Below are 15,888 nucleotides of genomic sequence, written 5' to 3' on the forward strand. Positions count from 1 at the left end.
AAACCTGTTTGTTTTGTTGTGCTCGCTCAAAGAGCTTCGATGCATGAGTGTCTGCCATTCCAGGGACAGCGGGAGCAGAGGAGGAGGGAGGATGGACTGCCGCTGCTGGAGCTGGCATACAGAAGTTTGAAGAGCAAAAGAAGGCATGCGCTTACACCCGTCTTCAACCAGCATGCCGCTGTTCATTATTCCACCAATCTGTCAGCTCCCACTGCTGAATCATCGCGACGACACAGAGGGAGGGCACCCAAGCGTCCTGATGCTGTACAGTAATTTTTGATGTTTGAAGACATGAATGGCTCATTGATTATAAGAGGGAATGTGAACTTCGCACATTGATATGCATGAGGGAGGACTTCAAATGAGTTTGAGCCTTGAGCCTTGGACTGGGAGTCTGCTTGAGACACTTTGGATTTGAATCGCTCTCATGTTCCTCCCTCTGTCTTCTCCCACGCCTTTTCTGCTTCCTTCTCCATTCTTTTCTATAATTTCTCCCGTCCACATGTGTCCCTGCGCCTCAGCAGCAGCCTGTTGAGTTCAACACTGTCTACGGCAGCACATCTATCATAACCGCAACAGAAATTCTTATCTCAGAATGCGAGGCAACACTTGGTGGTTGAGGCCGAGTATCAGAGGAGAATGCACCCGCGAGCGCCGACACCCCATTTCCCCTGCAGTCAATCACGCTGAAGTTCAACTCTATTAAAAGAGCACAGGCTGTTGATAAGGGAAAGGTTTTTTTTTGGTATCAAATATGTCCCGCTTCAGGCAAGGGCTTTTTATCAGATCCTTAGAAGTTTATGAGGCATCACTGTTTATCAGCTGCTATCTGGTGTTTAAGTATAATCTTTATGACACCCGAAAAACAGCTGTGAAATTTACAGAGCGCTGGTAAGGTCACCCTGCTGATGGGCTGCCGGAGCTGATCTCAACTCCAGCCTCTCTTGCCGGGTGCAACCAATCGAGGCCTTAACTCACCCAGCCGCTCGAATCACAACAGCCTATCATGGGTTATTACTGAGGGCACACAAACAGAAACTGCCACATAAACGTCATCGGAGTTCCAATGGGATGCGATGGGGTGGGACGGGATGGGATCGTTGAACATTATGAATTCTTCGGCCAAAAACACACAAACACCACGCTCGCACACTTAACTTGCCGTGATCTCGCCTGACCCGGCGAGCGAAGGCACAGGCGTAATGAAGCTAGCTCTGCTCCCCTCCTAATCTGGTCTGACAGGTCCTGACTCGGAGAGTATGATTAATGTGAGCTGCAGCTGCAGCCGGACGCATTTAATGTCATCCGCAATATCACCCCGCTCCAACAAATGAGGGCCCAAATGTCATAAATTCCTGTGGCACGTTGTCCATATCCATTAGCAAACAATTTATTGCAGGGGGTGAGAATTTTGTTGTTATTTTCTGTCACGCAGTGCCTGCATATCCATCAGTCAGTCGGCCCCTGAGCCCCGGAGTGGCACAGAAAGTCAAAGAGTGATCGCCTGTATCCAGCCGCCATGAATCATTCCTCTAGTATTCACTCATTAACCAGGTGGTGGGTTGAATTAGGCTTTTTGTGGGACCCGTCTGCAAGGTTTTTTCCCAGAGGAAGCAGCGGGGGAAGCAACCCCGAGCATATGGGCTGTGAGCATTCATAGTGGAGTTGGTTAACTTTCGTGCCAACGAGTAAAACGAGTGTTTAGGACCCGTGATTGGCCAGGAGGAACTTGTAATGAGGAGGGGAGCGTCATTGGTCGAAGCGGTGATTAATTCAAGGATGCAGAGCTCGGAACAGCTGCACTTGTCCCAGGATTCATGAAATTTATCTGGTATCATTAAAAGAAGTCGAAAAGGAGTTCAGAAAGTTGTGAGTAAGCAGATGAATTTAACATGAATTGTAAACCTTGTTGCACCACGGCTGACCTTGACCTCGTCTTGTAGAAAAATCCCACCCCATGGTCCCATATTGATAACGTCACACTGTTCACCGAATAACCCACCATGATGTGTTTTGCGTGAAGTGTGAAAAGCTGCCTTTCAATTCTAGTTCTTGACATTTAGTGACTGACCCAACAGAGCTCTGAGAGTCGGAGGAAAAACAAAGGCTCAAATGGATAAAAAAGCACAAATTACAGCCGAATCACTGTTGATGTTTCACAGTGTCGCCTTCAATCTGCCAGCCACCACACCTGACACACGACCCCCCCCCCCCCCATCTGCTGCCGACTCAGCCTTACAGTATTTCCTCATTCAGCACACGTTGCGTGGTAGCACGCATCTAAATCTGAAGAGACGGTTCCATTTCAGCTCGCTACCGATAACCTTCCGATTCATCCCACCTTCAGTGAAGACAGGGAAGCGCCCAGAAATAGAAATGAAAGAAGATGATTTCGGTGGCTGAATCGTAGATTTAGTGGGAGCGACTTGAGAGAAACTAAAGGCAGAGAGGGGATAAAGAGAAGGGGAGGAAGTTGGGGTGAGAAGAAAGGAGATGAGGAGGAGACACACCGAGAGAAAAATAGCTGCAGTGTTTGTGGCTGTGTGGTGTATTAACTTCCTCCGGTTGAAGCTTATTGCCGTCGCCGCCTGGTTAAAAAAAAAAAACAAAAAAAAACACAAGGCAGTCTTTCAGTATCTGTGAGAGGAATGTTGCATCATGATAAATGGAGTGTTTAAATACCCCACTCCTTCTGTATCATCTTGTTTAAAAAAGCAATCAGTCTGCCTTCCTGGTATAAAAGACAAAGCCCAGGGGAGCGTCCGAAAATTTGAGAGACAAATGAGGTTCAAAATCGGAAATGAAATAGTCTGGAGGGAGGATAATGAGTGGATGCCGCTTTTTCCTGATGAGCTTTATGCTGCTGACAAATTACTGGTAGTCTTAATATAGAGCGCTGATAGACTCGGTGCAGCAGGTCGAAGTGGAGACATGTAGGCTCTTTTCAATTCCTCTATTGTCTCCTAGAATGAAAAACTTATGGGAAGCTAATAACGAGTGGCCTTGATTTAAATGTCATTGCACCACGTTTTTTTTTTTTTTTTTTTTTTGCTTCCATGGAAACACTTCAGTCACTGTGCTGATGTCACGGCTGCTTGATTGTCTCCGGCAGACCTAAATAGGCCACAAAGGGTTTGTGTGAGTATTTCCCCTAATAGGTAGCCTCAGCGGGATCTTTTTATCCAACAAAACAACACTGCGCTTGTGACAAAGGTGAACATAACAGCTACAGTTACTCCCAGTTTTTTCCGAGCACAGAGATGTGAGTTTTTTTTGTCCTCAGGCCGCCAGAAATGTCAGCAATACACACCGGCAGTCACCAGCGGTGGTGGCAGGCCGGTGGAGGACAGAATGCTGATGAGAAGGAGCACAGGGCAAAAAGGCTTTTTGCCTAAAAAACCCCCCCGCCAAATGCGTAAATTCGCAGCTGAATGCACACACACGGCCCGACACAAACTCAAAGGAGATAAAATACACAAACACAAATATGTTCATCATACAGTAGCCTCAGTCTGACCTCGGAGGCTCCAATAGCTGAGAAGCGGCTGTCACGGAGCTGTTGGAGTGAGCAGCGGGGGGAGCCCGAGCATCTGAGCGAGCCGACCTTTTTGCCCGCACCCCCGACCTTTTTGCGGATAACCTGTTCAGCTCAGCTACATCTCAGGGGAATGTTTGCCGCTCACAATCCCTTGTTAGCGCGCTCGAAGAACACACAGTATTTCTGATGCAGCAGACGGGCCTGTGTGGCTTATGGAGAAGAGATAAATCTGGTAAAGAACCTCCAAGATATAAAAAGGACTAGCAACTCAAACTCAAACTGCATTACACCTCCTAGCACACTGCATATTTTTAGCTTACCTGCCAGTAGTCACGTCTGTCATCACAAAGTGGTGCTAAACATTGGACAAATTATTTACATTTACAAGTGTCTAATTTGACTTTCCATATACCAAATATATAGGAGTGTGAACAATAATCAATAGTTATTTCAGCTACATCAACATGTACTTACCCAGCTCGAACCCTGCACGTGATACCAAAATAAACTCATCTCCATACATGCTCCTGCCTGTAGCATGGGTGTGTGTGTGTGTGAGCCTCCCCTCTCCAGCCAACTTGCTACAAAAATGTACAGCTTCAAGTGATCCACAACATTCCTGGAATGACTTTAGTGAAAACCTTAAACTTCTTTTGCTGTCTTCAAGACATGCATGAGCTATAAACTAGGGGCTATGGTTCCCCGGTGCCCCGTGACAGCCAGTTTCACTTCCTGTTTGTCAGTGAGCATTCTTTATTGAACAGACAACAGGGATGTCGTTAAGAATTTGACGTACTCTATTGCTACAGCAACTTGAAAGCATGGCTAGTGATAATGGATTGTGACATGGACAGCAATAGCATCGACATTAGCAGGGATAACTATAGCATGGGTAATACTGGTGATTGCAAAAGCTTTGATACTACCAGGGATAGTGAAAGCTTTCACTCAAGCAGGAAGTCTTTTTTTGTGTATTAAGGAGCTGCAGATATTATTCTTAGTCGAACTTTAACCTGCACTCTACATTTACTGCCAGAAGACAACTTCTCCACTAAACTTTCCCTCTGCTCTGTTCTTAGCACAGAATGTAGCTATTTGTCAGAACTTAACTGGCAAACAATGCGGCTGATCAACAGTCAGGAAATGACTCCGAAAAATATGCAATTATGCTTTAATGACTTTATCAAGGTGCTGAGCTGCTCATCAGGAGCAATTAGGTGTTGAGCATCTCGCCCAAGGACACTGCGATGTGCAGCTGAAGGATCTGGGGATCGAACCACTGACCTTCCGATTAGCGGATGACTGGCTCTGTTCCCACAGCCGCCCCGAGTCAGGTTTGCATATTTAACTCGGTTAAATCAAACATAAAAGCTACTCTCACAGTATGGGATGAGGTAATTTGTTCCACTCTTACTCAAGGGGGAAATAAAGAAAGAATAAGTGAATGTCAGGCTTTTAAAAAAAAAATTGAAAAATATATACTCTCCATTTAACACCACAAAAGTGTCAATTTCGTATGTCAGTCAAGAGAGGTGGTGAGCCAATTACAATAATATTGTCTAATTAGTGAGAGAGGCTTGTAATTTTGGGCTAAAACTTTATCTCCACTTTTACAACCCTCATTAGTGGACTCACAAGGCACATCGACAAGAGCCAGTTTTCCTGTAAAACAAGCCATAACTATTATAGTTTAGTGTTTCCTTCACCTTTCTTCGGGCCTCCTGTTCTGCCTGACTTCACCATCGGGGGAAATCACAAACAGTCAACAGATCCACGCAAACCAAACCTGCTAATTGCAAAAAAATGCTCAAAGTGGCTTTCAAGGTGCACAAATCCCCGAAAACATTCACACTCCTGCTATGTGAGAATGATTCTAATCATGAATTTAGGTGCAAAGTCGTTACTACTGTACTTTGTGAAGCTGTAAGAGAGCTTTGTAAAAATTAGTTAACATCCCCTGATGAGCTTCACCTCTGCTCAAGGCCCTGCAACTAAAAGTTTGGACTTGTGAGGACACCTCTTTTCTCGTGATTCCACTAAATCACAGTACACGTGTTCATTATTTGCCTCCTTGCCCGGGCTATCGCTGCCTTGTTGGGCTGTCTGTGTCCTTCTCTCTCCTGTCTTTCTCTCACCTCACTCCATCTCCTTTGCTGGTAATAGATGCTGGGACCTATTGATTTCCACCCCTTCTTCTTCTCACTGGGAATCTCGCTGTCTCTCCCACTTATGCTGTGTGCAGCGCAAAAAAGGTTTTTTCAGGTCAGCGATGGAGGATCAATTACTCTGCCTATTCGATTCTAATTGCCAAAATCTTAATTTGCGAGACGCAGCTGACATTCAGGCTCTGCCGCAGCCTCAAAACCAAGGGGAATTTCAAGGTTTTGTTGCGAGGTCTCGATTTAGAACCCCCCGCTGAGGTACTTCAAGGACTAGCTCCCCACTAAATGATAGGACAGTTCAGAAATAACAGACCATTTGTCCCTTAAGCACCTCATAAAAAGCCCCTAATGTTGTTTTCTCCCCATTTATCCAAAAGTAGTTTTAAATCACCACAAATTGACACCCTTGAGCAAAAAGGTCGCGGTTGCTCTTTAGAAACCGGCGCCTCTCCTCCTTCCCTCGCCGCTTGTGGTAACGAGGGGAAATTGAGCAAAATGTGTTTTTAATTAAAAACAATAAAGCGGCCATATTTCATGCCCGAAACGCATTCGGAGATTAACCAAAGATGCAATCGAGAGTGGGCAAGTCAACAAAGTCGCAGTGAAAGCATGAAACAAAGGGAGCGGTCCGCCCGGACATTAATCAGGCTGTCATGCGGTGTCCAGATAATAATTAGAGACGACGCATTTCATGCCAGGGTGTAGTATCTAATTACTCGACGATCTCTGACTCTTGGACCCTGAGAGGCAAAGTGGATGAGAGCAGCACGAGCGCAGCCGCCCTGCTGCCTGACGCCTCCGGGTCCTGCGTTTGAACAGTATGATTTTTCGAGCGTGCTGCAGCTCGCTGATCATTACTCAGACTGGGAACAGATACTGTAGCATGGCCAGGGACTATTGACATGGGTTATTTTCTACTGCAGAGTTTGGCTCGAGGGATTTGATAATGATTATAACACATGTATTATTCTAAAAGGTTTTTTTCTTGTTGCCCTCTACCCAGCATGCACTGTGGATCAGAGGTTGATGTGAGGCCATCCAGTCTGCTGTTACTCAAAGGAACATTAGCGCTACTATAGCCTGTTGGTTCCACTGTGGACCAACAACTGCAAAGTAAATGCATGATTTGAAAGATGTGCGTTTTTGTTTAGAACACTGCATGTCAGCAGTCATCTGTGGAGATGACTGCTGACATGCTAACAAGCTAGCCCCAGTTCGGCCTGTTTCGGCGAGAGGCCTTAGTCCATTTGCCCCCCGTGGTTTCAGCTCGGGGATATATGACAGCTGTTACCGTAATTAACACATTTAAATCTTTTTTCATTATCAAATAGAAAATGACATATACCGAATACCGTCCGTTTTCAAGTTTCACACAAATTTCTTCAAAATAAAGGAGCAATTTGGAAGATATTTGCAGAATTTTATTTCAAAACCTTCAATGTTCGATTTAACAGAGTGAAAAAACAACAGTGTTGACTTTTGGCAACGACATCTATGTACTGTGTTGCGGAGATGACAAGTGAAGTTAGCATGCTAACCACCTAGCCCCAGGTTGTCCCGTCTAGGTAAAAGGGTGGTAGTCCATTCGCCACTGCACTAACAAATTTATTTGTAGTTCTAAGCACAATAAGGGTGTTTTTTGCTCCCTTTTTGTCCCTCCCATAACATTATTCCTCTTTCCTACAACGCATTACAATGAAATGCACATGGCCAGTTAGGCAAATTAGGCGCCGACGTCATTTAGTGACTTCTAGCACCTTTTAGGACAGACGATAGTGACTTTTCTTACTGAGGAGATGGCAACAGTGCCTGCAGCTAGCCACAACCAAGGAAAGCTATCAAAAAGCAGCAGCTGGCTGTATTCTACAAATGACACCTTTAAATATTGGGATTTCATGTATTCTGAGGACAAGGAGCACAAAACAATAAAATTCAATCATTTTTATTGTTGTCCTTGCACAAAACACATTTCCTAAGTGGTCTTTTGTGATTAAATATAAAAGAAGTGCATGTAAGAGAGCAGAAGGGCCCAGTATGTAATAACACTGTAATGCAAAATTAATCCACAGTCAGCACATGGTGCACTTTCTATTCCCGTACAGGCCTTTTTCTCATACAAAGTTAAATAGAATCCTAGTTCAGAACAAGCCAACAACAACAATAAAATGACTTAACGCTCTGCTCGAAAAAGAGAAATGAAGAAGAGACATTCTTATACTGAAGTATAGGCATACATTTGGTTCCATGTGAAATGTTTGCTTCCGGTCGTTGTTTTCACTCGAATCAAAGAAGGCGATCCCATCGACCTGTGTGTTGCCAGTGAAACAGTGAAATTCAATTTCAGTTTTTATGAAGCCAGGGCTGTTATATACTCCCTTGTTCTCTCATTCCTCTTCCCTCCCAGCAAGGATATATAAAATGGTCCATTCCAGCATAAAATGTTTCCCGCAATTCACAACAACTCAAGGTAGCACAAACTGTAAGCTAAAGGTGTGAAACTCTGCCGACAAATATAAGGCAGCCCCTATATTTTAGATCTATTCAAAGACTGCTAGCAAGGGGGGAAGTGTCTATTGAGGTTAAAAGCTACCAGGAGGAATTAACATTTTATGAACTCAGTAGGTACATTTGAAATAAGGTGATGTTCAACAATTTTAAGTGAATGTCACTGAATACCTGGAGCAGGACCAGGTGTACAATTTGAATGCCTCGCTCAGAAAAATAATCCAAATATATTTAGATAGAAAAGTTAAAGCTCCATGGAATTTTCTTCCAAATAAAACACTGTTATGTTTACCTGCAGTGTTTCTGCGAAACTGCACAGTGTGAACCCTCGAGGGCTAAAAATGTATTGAATGAATACACTTTCTGAAGTATTTACAGAGCCAGTACTTTGTTGCATCCTTGTTTACCTGAATTGACTGTTTGTCTTCCCCATCTCTCGCTTGGCGCGTTTCTTTCATACTGCCACCAATTGTCGTCAAACCGCATCATCCCAACGCCCATGTGCTTGTTCATGTACATGTGCCTCCTTGTTTGTGCAAAGAACACGAGGCACAAAACAAAAGGAGGCTTCCTTGTCAAAACATCATTCTGTAGCAACACTAGTGGGCAAACTTTTGACTTAAGGTAGAACCACCTTGACTTTAATAAGTCGATTGATCCGGTTTTCTTTTACTTTTTGATGCCAATATACTTCCCCCACGAACTCAAGAAAAAGACACGTCCAGCAAAGCATCCATATCTCAACACTCTCTGACTTTATTTCTCTGTGATGCCACGAGCCCATTGATTCCTATGTTGCAAAGGTTGGGCTTGTTTCTAACTTTTCTAACAAACTACTGTAGATAAAACCAGTCCTACATCTGTGTGACGCAAGCCTTGGCGAGTGCGATCCCATTACTCCCCTTCTGTTACTGTTATGCCAATGCTAGCCAGCTAATTCCTGTCTCATTTGTTGTCTAATAAACTGTGAATTCTTCAGGTTTCCATATCACTGTTTGCCAAGCAAGCAATATTGCTCCCATGCTTGACTCAAACTGTTAACGCAAAGTCCCTCAGAAATAAAAGTGCAATACATTAGAATTAGCCACCAGTCAAACTTGCACTCAAAACAACCTGAGGGCAGCATTTCACCAGAGTAATTGCTGCGAACTGTAGCTGCCATTAGCTCGTTAGCACAGTCAACTGTGCAGCTAGCAGTCCAGACTGGAAGCAGACAGAGCAATAGTGCAAAAGCTTTTGACCAGGACAAACCAAGGCGAGATAGTTACCCATCTTCAGTTGACATCACTGTAATATAAGACATAGAAAACATAAGAATTAAACTGGGACAAGCTGAGGCTAGATGCTAACTTCAATAGAAATCTCTGTAATACAATATATAAAAAACACAACATCAAAACTGTTATTCCTCCACTTTTTAGTATTTTTTATTATTTTATTTATTTTTTTGCCATTTAATCTAGAGCTACACACAATGTTGCCTTGGTCCTTTACTCTATCTGTTAACTTGCAGTCCTTCAGAATCAAAGGTTGATTATGTAAGAATTGGCCGCATGTCAAATTCATATAAACAACAAATCAAGGCAAGCATATTAGCAGATTTATCACCAAATGCTGTTAATTGTAGCTGCAGTTAACTTGTTAGCACAGCTAGCAGTGCAGCTAGTGGTCCTGACATGGAGCTCAAAGACTAGGGCAGTGGGAGAAGTAACAAAACAGATTATTAGAAAGCTAATTCTTGTCTCATTAGGTCTGATAAAAAATAAACGTATTGCATTTACTGCTGATATTGCAACTTTCCATCCATCTACTGTAGCTTGGAAAAGAATCATATTCTACAGGATCGAATGAGCATGTTTTCCATAGAAACACAGTACCTTTGGCTGGTGACAGTGTGTATTGTTTCCAGTATGCTTTAGAAGAAACCAATCAGCTTCTTTCCTGCTCACCTGTGTTTCTATGCCTCTCTCCACCTACACCTCCTCCCCTTGTATTTAAGTCCAGTTTTCACCTCAGTCTTTTTGACTTCTTATTTTCTGTTGACCTGTTCCTGCTGTTCATTTTCACAACAGTCATAAACTGATTGATTGTTGATTTATGTCTTTCATTTGTTGATGATAAAAAAATATATAGGATCATAGGACTCTTCCTTTAAGTCTATAAAATAAACCCATGACCATAAAGCTTAATATCAGCACGTGTTACGGTATGAATTAAACTCTTCTTGCCTACTGGATTGATTCACACTCATTACAGTGGCGGAAAGTTCAATAAGCCCTATTCTTAGCTTCCAATACCATCAATAATTTTGTGGTCGGACATTTTACAGCAGCGGACATACACAAGACCAAAGGCATAAAATATATCTCCTGCTCGCAACTCGGGCTTTATATTTCACGAGGACACACAAGGACAAAAGCACACACCCACACACACATGTGTACCCTCCTTGTTATCAGGATATACTACAGCTGCTGGGCCAGTGAGTGATCTGTGTGTGTGTATGTGTGTGTGTGTTTGTGCTTTTTAGCTGGATGTCTCTTGCTCAGGCGGTTGGCCATAGCAATTTTGCAGGAGTGAACAGTGACCTTTGACTCCATTACAGCTGATTGGATTGGTTCTCCCCCCGCGGCTGGCCGGCTGCCCAGCACTACACACTGTAGCGACACGGCCGGGGCCACACGTAGCCTCCAGTCCCCTCTACTTACCCCCTCCCTCCCTCTCTCCCCTCTTATCCGTCCCTGTATCCATCTACCTCACCTGTCCTAATGTATGTAGCTCCTTCCAGCTCCCATTCATCTGTCCCTGCCTCTTCTCTTGTCCTCCCCCAGCAACTCTTTCTTTTATCCATACAAATTATCCCGGGGTGCCTTGTAAGATTTCCTCTTTTCTGCTTCCTATGATACATCTCTCCCCTTATCCATCCATCTCTATCTTTAACCCTCTCCCCATTACTCCCTTTATCACCCCCTCTAATCCTGCCTACCCTGTCCTCCACCTCTTTCAAACGCAGTGATACAGCATTACCGGCCCGATGTGACTGCCGAACATTTCTTTCTGAAACAATGACCATTAGCGTGCTGCTGTAACAGCTCTCTGTGAAGGTTTTCCACAATATTTTAGCACCTGGCTGCAGAGATTTGCTCCCATTCAGCCAGAGGAGCATTAGCGAGGCTGAACACTGATGTTAGGCGATAAGGCCTGGCTCACAGTTGCCATTCCAATTCATCCCAAAAGGTGTCAGATGGGGGTTGAGATGAGGGCTCTGTGCCGGCCAGCTGAATGAGAGGCTGCAGCTTACGTTACGTTGGGGGAGCAGGTGGAGAATAATTGAAAGGTTTGGTGATTTGATCGCCGGATTGAAGTTGCTTTAAACAAAATCAAATAAATGTAATGTAACAGTTTAAGGCCTACTCCAAACACTTCCCAAAAAATTAAAAGCATGTTATGTCTTAGATATTATTGTACAGCTTCGCATTGACGTCATCACGGAAGTGGAATCTTATCCTCTTTATATCCTGTAATGATGTGTGTTTCTAAGAAAAACAAAATGTTTATGAGGTTGTTAGATTTAAATCAGGTCTTTCAGTTTTGTCTCATTGAAAAAAGGTCATGTTTTGAACAGGTAAATTGGTGTAGGTGTGGCGTTGCTTGCACATTTCCTTTCTGGTGCATTGAAGGGAGAAGGAAATGAATTTGACTTCGACTAAAGGTTTTTGGACGAGTTGACAAAGGTTTTGCCTAATGACATCAAAAGCACAAGTCCTATGACACTGCTCTGCTGGCTACTTCAACACATAAGATGAGTGGGAATGACTTTATATTATGGATGGGGTTATACAGACACCTAAAATCTTTTTTAGTTTTTTTCCAAAAACTGGCAACTAAGAAGACTCTCGGTGCCAAATAAGCAAAGACACCACATGAACGGGGTTAGTGGCTCACAAACCTCATTAGATGCAGGAGCCTTCAGAATTCTTGCACCGAGATAAACAAAACAACCCATTTTGTACTCGACAAACATTGTGAAATTATTATTACTCACAATCACAATAATATTTCTAAGGAAAATAGATATTCACCTTTGTACAAGCTCTGGTGTATCATTTAAAAAAAACTGCCTACATAAACATGTTATCAATATGACCTTTAACTGTATTTGTTTACTTATTGTAAGATTCTCTAAGATTTCTCCTCGATGTTAACGGAGCGGCTGAACACAAACCAAGCTCCAATGTCTCAACAGAAAATAAGGTGTCTATATACTTTTGGCCAGCTAGTCTAATTCCCTCTTGCCTGTCTTCATGTCTCCTTCTCGTATTATTACTCTTTTTCCTTCTATCCCTCTCTTGTCTCTTCCTTCCAACATCACTCCAGCCCATCCTCCTCTGCTCTCTCCGCTTTCTCTCTCTCTCTTTTTCCATCTCCATTTCCACCTGCTGTCTCTCTCCCTTTCTCTGTTGCTCTCTCTCCTTGTTCCAGCTCATAGCCCTGAGCTTTGTTTCCTGGTTAAGGTCACTGTCAGTTTATATTAACCGTGGCTCAGTAAATCCATCACCCAAGCCATGTTCATGTATTCCAGCACACAATAACAAACACAGACATGTTGGTCCCGTCAGGTGAGTTGTGTAACTGTCTAGGTCAAACATACCAACGTTTCAGGTCTATTTAATTCAGTACTCATTATTTAAAAGAGCACTTAGGCTACAATAAATGGAAAATTGCTACGATTTTGAAGCACTTTCATCCAAAACCCTTCATAAATTATTTTGCCACACACTCACCAATTCATGCAGACACTCGCACACTGATGGCAGCGATCTACCAGAGCGGGGTGCTGACCTGAACATCAGGGGCAATTTGGTGTTTGCCGAAAGACAATCAGACAGGGAGATTGAACCACCAACCCTATGATCCGTCCAAGACCAGCTCAACCTCCTTCTTTATTTGACCTGACCCAAAATTCAACTTGGCTGCCAACAGTTTGGTTGGAGATTCTGGTGTGTTAAGCTAGCAATGGCTAATATTGTCTCGAGCTTGCCTGGAGCAGAGATGAGAAGCAGGCTATAGAGGTCCGGTAAACTCACACATATTCAAATTGTAGTCTCTGGCCCGATAAATGCCGACTCAAGTGACATCAACCGCACGCTGGCCATGGGAGGCTCAAATGTCATACTGCTGTGTTCCAGACTACACGTTCAATACATGTAGGGAATCTGAAAAGTTGTTAGCATTTCACTGCTTCCTGATTTATCAGGGACTGAAAAGACAATGGCTAGTGAAAATTCAAGCTGACCCTAGACCTATCAGTGTAAAACAACATATTTTATAACCTATTAGCTTCAGTTAAACAACTGCTAAATTTAGCATTTGACCACCTCTTAGCTAACATTACTGTCTGACAGTGTAACAACAGTAAATCCCCTTTGACTTGTTGTGCATGTCTATTACATAGTCCAGATGGCGTGTAGCCAACTGTACATACACCTTTGAAGGTATTGACTCTACCGTCATCTTGTAGCCTTCTTCACAGCCCAGAATCACTTACTGTCCAGCCTAATAATAGGAATGAGAGAGATAATACAACATTTTCAGCTCTTTATTTTGCTAATATCTGACTGCCAACTGGGCAGAGGCATACAGTGTAGCTGTTTCAATATAAGACAGTATAACAAGCACTTATCCTCAAGGCACAACTTGCATTTCACTGTGATGTTGTTCTTGTCCTTTTCGCACAAAAAATTTAAATAGAAATGTTTCTATGAAGTTAATGCTGTCCTCTCTGATATCCAGCTATGCTGACATTAGCTAGCTACACACGTGCAATGACACAACTGTAGGTTTACCTTCCGCTGACAGCAATTTTTTGCAGTCACTGATTAAGATTAAATAACAGATTACTGGAATCACGTTACATTACACCTTGTTCAATGCTAACATTATCTGTAGTCTAATAGAAGCTGATGTATAATCAAATGTATTGTTTCACCCTGAGAGACTATCCCTCTGGATTTTTACTACCCATTATCGTTTCAGTTGCTGATCAGCTGGGAAGCGGTGAATGATTAAAGTCTGTCAGATTCCTTCCCCACATTTGTATGACTTACAACCTGAAACAAAGCAGTAACATTAGCCCAGCTTTCAAGCTTCCCACCCTGAGAGTGAATTAGAATTAGATGCATATTTGCAAGATATGAAGGACCATTACTCACCTTAACTAGCAAACAAATGTTCTTTCAGCCCAAAAAGTACAAATAAAGGCCAAAAGGTGTGAAACTTTAATACATGTGTGCTGGGTTTTTGGGTGTAGCTCCCCCTGACTTAAAGGGCATTCATCAGACTCCGTGCAGCTTCCTCTGGAGTGGCAAAAGGCATTGCAAACCTTTTCACAAATGCAGCATTACTCCCGCAGACCTGTTAAATTGACTAGTAAACTCCCTGTAAGCTCTATCTGCTGCTGGTGCAAGTTGTTATTCATCCTGTTCAAGGCGAACACCTACCTGTGAGAGTTATCACAACATGATTGTCTGTAGTTTTCAAGGTGTTTCAGAAAGCTTTTAACTAGGAGGTACATCACAGTGGGGCTGATAATAGTGCTTTCAGTCATCAGTAACCTTCAATTAATGGAAAAAACATTAGTTTTCTCATTCTGTTCAGTGCTGCAGCTTTGTATTCCCTATGTGTCTGAAACACTTTTAGCTCCTGTCTCTTAAAGGTCTCCCTCCCAAATACCAGTCTGCTCTGATTGGTCAGCTCACACACACCCGACCCATCACTATTAACACTAACAGAGCATCTGTGCTAGATTAATTCTAGTGCCAAACTGGCTGCTCGGCATAAATTGTGCATAAAACATGCAAAAGTGTGACATGGTGATGTAACGTGATGTCACAAAGTCACAGAATTAATGGCGGGGCTACAGGCGAGGAGCTGTGTTTTCTGTGGGAGAGAGGAGCTACTGTTGTTGCAGACCATTCTCATGCACAACTGCTATATAAAACAGTAAGGGAAATGAAATAAAAACTAAAAATGTCTGCTTTAAACAACACACAATGACAGATGAGTCTGATTATCGGGTTACAAACAATAGGCAGATGGCTCCTGCAAGTGAGGGGTAAGACTGCTGACACCATGATAGTGCTGTTGCATTGTACTGTTAGTGGTGCAATAGATAAGCTAAGAAAGAAAAAACAGTTCTTGTTTTTCAAGGCTGTCCATCACTGATTGACACTCCAGGTGCTACATACAGATGCTACTCAGGAACTTGTTTTTTGTCACCAAGCCACTCTCCTACTTCTACAAATACCTCACCAACACTGCCTCAGATGCATTCGTTAAATTTCAGAAGCTTGTGGAACTCATTCCTGTAGCTTCTGCATAAATGTAAAGGTTGACATCAGCTCACCTTCAATAATGTCAGTTTGCGGAATTTCTCCAAAATAAGCCTGAAAAGATAAACAGAAATCTTCTACCTTTAGAAAAACGTGTGTGTGTGTGTGTGTGTGTGTGTGTGTACAGTCTGAGTACCACTGACACCGACCATGAACATGTACAAAATACACACTCTCATATACAATCTGCCAGATTAATTCAGCACTGCATCAGTGAGTTGGTGACTTTAAGCTGCATAATGGTGATGGTTTAGCAGCCTGTGAGAGAATGTGATTGAAAGCTCACCTTTGC

The sequence above is a fragment of the Acanthopagrus latus genome, chromosome 22 (assembly GCF_904848185.1).
Source record: "Acanthopagrus latus isolate v.2019 chromosome 22, fAcaLat1.1, whole genome shotgun sequence".
NCBI lineage: Eukaryota > Metazoa > Chordata > Actinopteri > Spariformes > Sparidae > Acanthopagrus > Acanthopagrus latus.